Source organism: Puma concolor, chromosome D1 (assembly GCF_028749965.1).
Source record: "Puma concolor isolate L17-30 chromosome D1, mPumCon1.1.hap2, whole genome shotgun sequence".
NCBI lineage: Eukaryota > Metazoa > Chordata > Mammalia > Carnivora > Felidae > Puma > Puma concolor.
In genome coordinates this window covers 115,680,011-115,686,863 of record NC_141676.1, presented here as the reverse complement: position 1 = coordinate 115,686,863, position 6,853 = coordinate 115,680,011, and positions in this window count along the sequence as shown.

The following is a 6,853-nucleotide window of genomic DNA, read 5'->3' as shown; positions in this document are numbered from 1 at the left end:
CACAGAGCAGGCTCCCCTGGGAGTAGACCCCACGGTGGGCAGTAGGGGACAAGAAGTTACCGGGGGTCGTGTGGGACCACCGCCTGGGATGGGGCAGGGAAGGAACAGGACTGGGCAGAGGGAGAGGCTGGGGTGATGCAGTCTCACCACGGTGGCACCGGGGGGGGGGGGGGGCAGCTCTGGGCTGACCCGCGTTGGGGTGCGGTCGTTGAGCCTCGATATCTGCCCTCCCCACGGGCCAGTCTTGGGTGGCTGGAAGGGGACGGCTCTTCCTATCAGAGCCCACGTTGAGGGCCATCTGCTGTAGGGCCCATGACAGCTGGGGACATCAGTACATCCCCAGAGGAACATCCAGATGCCTCCGTGGGCGCTGCATCTACGCGTTCTGCAATCTGGGGGGTCTGGACCCCATGAGTACCAAGTGTATGGGGTGCGAGTGGGGTGGTCATGACCCCCAGGCTTCCGTGGACGCAGCAGGAGTATGTGCAGGAGGCCCGCCAGCCAGGGGCACACACCCAGCCCCCCACTGACCTGAGCGCTGGAGCCAGAACAGAGCCCCCCTTCCTGCTACGAAGGCACTGGGCTGGGAGCTGTGGGCCAGGTGGAAAATTCCTCCTCTGAGTGAGCCGTGCAGGGAGGGGAAGGAGAGCTGGGTCGTCGGATGCAGACAGAGGCCAGAGTCCACGGAACTCCCGCTGTGGGCCCAGCGTGAACCGAATCTGCTAATAATGACTTCAAATACCTCAACTCCCACCCTTCCTGCTCCCAGGGGCCTTTATGATGCTTAGTGCTTCTGCCCAAAGAATAGACAAAATCAGATATCGAAATTCTACAAATGCAGTCATTTAAAAATCTCCAGAGATAGGACTCAAGTAGCTGAATGTGAAGGTTTGCATTTTTAAAGAAGGGAAATGGTGAAGAAGGCACAATGTGGGTGGTGGTGATTTAAAGGAGGTGCATGGAAATAAAGCCTCCTTGTCCTAAACCGCGTAATCTTAGTGATTCCTGACCTCAGACTTTCCTGAGCAGTGTTCACAGCAATTGCAAATGTATTTTGTGTTCATCCAGCTTCTCAAATAATTTTATTTTACTCTCTGTGAGGACAGATCCCTAACTCTCTCCATTCGGTAATCCCAAAGTGCTTCTGTCAGTAAATGGTTTCTCAAGACCCAGAGAATGGTTACATAAAGCCTTCATTTTGTTTTATAAGCCCTTTCCCTAATAATCTGGGACAAATTCAAAGGAAACACTTCAGTAGTTTTGGTTCCCTTACAATTAACCAGGTTCTAACTGAGGGCAACATTCCATTTTGGGAAGGACTAGTTGGTCCGAGACACGGGCGACGTGTTTGTAAGAAAACAGTAGTCCTCGCAAGCTCTTTCCAGAACACCTACTTCTTGGGCAAGTGTGTTTAGGCACAGCGATGGCACGTTTCAGTTAATGAAGGTATTGATTTCTCCGGCTATTTGGATGCACACAAGACAGGCAGGTGCCACAGCTGTCTGGTTTGGGGAAAGCTAGCCTTTCTGAGCGTTACTTTCTTCACCATGGACTGAGGATATTGGAGTCCACTCCACGTTGTACGAACGGAACGAGATGGGGTGTGTAGACGGTGTGCAGAGAGCTCTGGGTGGGGCTTGCTGTCATTAGACAGCGATACATGTACTACATGTGACATATTATGCACCATTGCACATTATGTTCATCTACAAGGTACAATTATAATTCAATATCACAGATGCTAATTACTATAATCATAAGGTCTAATTTATCTGCACAAGTCTTCCAATTTCACCCCCTTTGACTGGGGTCCTTCACACATGCTCAGAACCGCTAAGGACGCGAGCAGGGCGTGATGAGTGCTTACAAGAATACTCCCTGTTTTTCTGCTCTTTTCCCCTTCATTTTTTCTTCCCCGTCTTTTAAACATACCCTAAATTTTGGGCACCTGGGTGGCTCGGTCGGTTGAGCGTCCGGCTTCGGCTCAGGTCATGATCTCTCAGTTGACGGGTTCGAGCCCCGCGTCAGCCTCCTTGCGGACAGCTCACAGCCTGGAGCCTGCTTCAGATTCTGGGTCTCCCTCTCTCTCTGCCTCTCCCCCGCTCATGCTCTGTCTCTCTCTGTCTCAAAAATAAAGATAAACATTAAAAAAAAACCAAACATACTCTAAATTTCTCTCTCCTGCCTCCACCCACCCACACGGCACAGTTAAGAAGCATCCTCTTTGAGGATACAGGCTCACTTTTTCTTTTTTCTTTTCTCTTGGGTGTCCCTACAGTCCCTGGTGCTCGGGACGTTCGTGCCAGCCAAAACGAAGGGCAAGAGAATATTTGATTGAAGTTTACAAATACCCCAGTTGCTCATTCACTTAACTACCACCTGCCTGGCACCAGTCACAGGTGGTAAACAGGACCTGGCTCTGCAGGGGAGCAGCTCAAGAGCTGGGCCAACAGGTGGTCCTGCAAAAGGGCAATTGAAACCGGAGTCAAGGGTGGATGCGGGCTGTTATTGTCGTGGGATCGTCGCAGAGGTCGGGGAAGCCTTCCTGGGCGCATTGGGACGGGCAGCAGGAACCAGGCGAAGGAGAGGACAGAATGAGGTGGTGCGAGAACGTGACAACCCAGAGTTCACGAGGCCACAGGGCAAGCGGAGCGGCGGGACGCAAGGCAGAAGAGGCCGGCAGCCCGATGGCGGGAGTCTTGAGCACACCAGGCAGCGCTTGAACTTGACCTTGGAGGTGAGGGATAAACACGGAGGGTTTCGCTTCTTGACGTTTCCTGTACTGACCTCTTGTTGTGTTTCTAGTACCAAGAATAGAACCTTGGCTGGGTTGAAGCTGTGCATTCCTGAGAAATTGGAGCCCTCGGGGACGGAAAGAAGTTGTTGGCGTGTGCGCCTCACCTCCGGCCTCGGAGGCTGCGTTTACAGCGCCCTGCCGGGTTGGTCCCCAGGACCATCATCATCACACCAACGCACAGCCCGAGAAAGAGGCAAATTGCCCTTGATGACATCTTTCTCTTCCCTTGATGTTCATCTGAACCTGATTTCACCCGCATGAAATGTTGGCGGCGGGGGCGAGAGATGCCTCCTTAGGGACTCTTTCTGGGGTCTGCTGTGTCTTCCGACCCCCTGTGACCTCTCCAGCGGTGAGGCCACACTTTGGCTTCCACTGCAAATTCATCTGACCTCCAGGCTGGTCGCTTCTATGGAGTCCTACTCCTCCTCTTAGTCCCGGCCTTATTCTTCCTCTCTGGGGAGTCATCATCTGTTGTCAAGGTTGTTTCTCTCCACAAGCCTGCTGATATGGTCCTCGTGTTTTGATAGGAAGAAAACAGGATAGAATAGCACCCAGGAGACAGGCTTCAGATTTGCAGTGAACGTGTTTTTCCAAATGTGTCTTATCAGGTAGCCTTTCCGCAAAACTCTGTTTCGGTACGTTTATCTCCTTTCTGCTTGGGTTATGGATTGTATTTCTGAGCCCCAAACTAGATTATGAGTTCTCTGAAAGCAGAAATCACGTTTCACTCACCTTTGCTGTCCCACCCCTGTAAGATGAACGCAGAGAGCAGTTTAGCAAATACTCATTCTATCCAACTATAGCAGCCAAAAGATTGCCTTGGAACCAGAATCGTGTTCTGAACCCAGAAATATTTGCTTTTTCCCCCTGGAGAACCCAGGATCTTTTTTAAAACGCTAACTTGCAGTTTGGAGCAATTTGGGCGAAGAATATAAGCCCCAGCAGCAGAGACGAAGCCGCCACTTTTGGGTTTATAATTATGTCTCGCGCTTGTTGTTATTATAGTTCTTGAGGTGTAATCACGCGCCTGGTTCCACGAAAGGCCGAGGATCACAGGACTCAGAAGGTCTCAGAACGTCTCTAAGGAGACGGGAGTTTAAACTTTGGCAAACAACTGCTTACCCTACAGTTTTCTTCTAAAATACCCAGGAAAAGGGAGGACACATAGAGGTCCAGTTCTTTCGCATTTTTAAAAATTCAAGTACAACGGACATATAACGGTATATTCGTTTTGGGTGCACAGCACAGGGACCCAACAATTCTATACATTGCTCAGGGCTCATCGCGATGAATGTCATCCCCATCCGTCACCAAACAGCATCAGTACAATATTATTGGTTATATTCCCTATGCTGTCTGGGATTAAGAGGTACAGATGTCTAGTTATAATGTGAATAAATAATATTTTATCAAAGTCTTTTTTGGTTATGGTGTAACCATCTGATAGACGATTCTCCTCAGTTCTTCCTTTTCTTGCCCCTTCTGGGAGTTCTCTGAATCTTTTTTCGAAGGGGACTTTTTAAAAAAATTTTTCTAATGTTTCTTTTTTTGAGAGAGAGATGGAGTGCGAGCAGGGGAGGGGCAGAGAGAGAGGGAGACACAGAATCCGAAGCAGGCTCCAGGCTCTGAGCTGTCGGCACAGAGCCCGATGCGGGGCTCGAACTCACGCACCGTGAGATCATGACCTGAGCTGAAGTTGGACGTTTAACCGAGTCACCCATGTGCCTGGAAGGGAACTTTAAACCTCTAGCTTCTCTACATACACAGCAACCAAGCAATCAGTTCTTGTTTCTGGAGCGTGTGCCCATAGGGTGAGGGTGAGTCTCAGCTGTGCTGAAGATGTTTGTTCCAGGATGAATGTAGTGCTTTCCCTAACAGGGATTTCGGCAACCGAGGTTTTTCTTCATCTCGTTACCTTTTCGTGCACTTTTCTATATAAACGAATCTGCTCCTTCACTCTTTCGACATAGTGCTTCCTTCCCAGAACCATGACATGCTCATGTTTCCTCTCTGGTTGGTCCTCTGCTCAGGTCAGTATCCCCCATCTGGATGTAGACCCAGAGCTGATGACAGGGCATGAGAAAAGGCCCAATGGTAGCGTTCATGGGCGGTTGGAAGGGCTGGTGACTGGGTTCCTGGGATTTGCCCAACACCCCCATTTGCAAACTCTGCCAGATCATTCTTGTCTTTAAGGCTCTGTTGTTTCCCATCTGGTTTCTAGGTTTTCATGCTTACTCATTTTGTCCTCTTCTCAGACAGAGTGGAGGAGGGCTGTTCCTTTTTGTCTACTCTTCAAGGCCAAAGGAGACTGAAGGTCAACATCATGTATGAGCTGGTTGTCACCTCAAGGCACACAGATTGTGCCAACTCTGATCACTTGGTTGTGGATTTCCTGGCCTCCTGTCTTGAGAAAGACTTTTGATAAATGTGATGATACAAATGCTAGTCACTGTGCCAAGGGAGTGGAACGTGAGGGGAAACCCTAGCTGTGGGAATCAAGAAACTTCCCGGAGGAGGGGCTGTCTGGTGCCCTAAAGCACGTGAAGGAGAAGGCCTGGTAAAGGGGACAGGATGGTAGAGGGAGGGAGTTCCCTGTCTCAGGAAGTTACAGGAGAATATGGTTCAGTGAATTTATAGAGTAAAGGAAGAGAAAGAAATGGTATCTATGAGGTAGAGGAGCCAACTCAGAAGAGAAATGAAGGGAAAAATAGCTGATCATTAAGGCTAGAGACCTACCATTGAGGTCAGTATGGGCAGTTTCAACCTCAGGGAGGAAAAGTAGAGCTAAATTAAAGGGTTAGATAAGATTTGAGTTGGATAATTGTCAACAGGCACACATTGAATCAGCTGGCACATTTGAAGAAACTTGGAATGGGCACATAGAAAACTAAGCAACGAAAAGTAAAGCAACAACTAACTTTTAGAAAAAAACCTTCTTAGGAACAAAAGTTGTACGTAAATGGAAAGTTACATTAAACTATTTTGACCTGGAAGTAGATGATCATTACATAATAAAAAATGTAAACTGTTGATTTAATAAAAAAAAATTAGGATCTGAGTAGAGAGGGAGTGAAAAGAAGGGGTGGAGATTACACACTTGGAAAAACCTGAAAGGGTTGCAGTATCGTGGGTTTCTCGTGCAGCATATGCACCTTGCATGTCTGATGTTTATGGTTGCCGTTTTCTGTTCATGAAAACTTTCTCTGCATCACAAAGTGGAGCAGCTGTAGATCAGGGGCCAGGGTGCAGGCGGTGCCTTTCCCTGGGTGCCGGTGGTAGGCTTCAGGTCCAACATGTTCCTCGAGATGGTCTGACACTGCAGGGCCAGGCGCGAATGCTGTAAGTCTCTTCCCTTCTGTGTTGTTGGAAGACATAACTGATTTCTCACAAAACCCTTTCTTTCTGTGTCTGGACATGACTTCAGGATTTTTTTCCACAAGGCAGCACTCCAGGAAACAGCTCCTCAGTGACTGGAGTTGTTCGTCCAGGAGAAATCTGTTTGCCTTCCTGAGTCAGTGAGGACCTTATCCAATGTAATTCTTAGTTAGAAACATTAGCATTCTGGCAAGATTTGGCTTCTTCCCAGCCTCAGATAACTACGCAGATCACAAAGTGCTTTCACGTGTACTGTTTTATTTACCAGCATAACAACCCTCTGAGCGATCATATATTAAGTATTTATTATGTTCCAGGCATTACAAAATATAACTTTAGTCCTTCTAGGTGATAGGAAAGCAGGCTTAGAGCGGTGGCTTGCAAACGCTCACCCGTTGCTGAATACCAGAACCACGAGCACAGCTTGGACCTCTCCGTGGCAAACATTCCATGTCTTTCGAGCACTGTTGCTACCTGCAGGTGTCCAGCATTGGAGTAAATTCTGGCCCATAAGCCAGATGTCTGGTGGAAGGTTGTCCAGTAGGACTTTCGCCCTCCCCATGGTTCTACTCGCTGCGTGCATGCACGCACATGCACACGTGTGTGTGCGTGTATAACACTCACTTCTTTCGGGCCCTTGAAACCCTCCAGGGTCTTCTATGTGGCCAACCACAGAGTTGA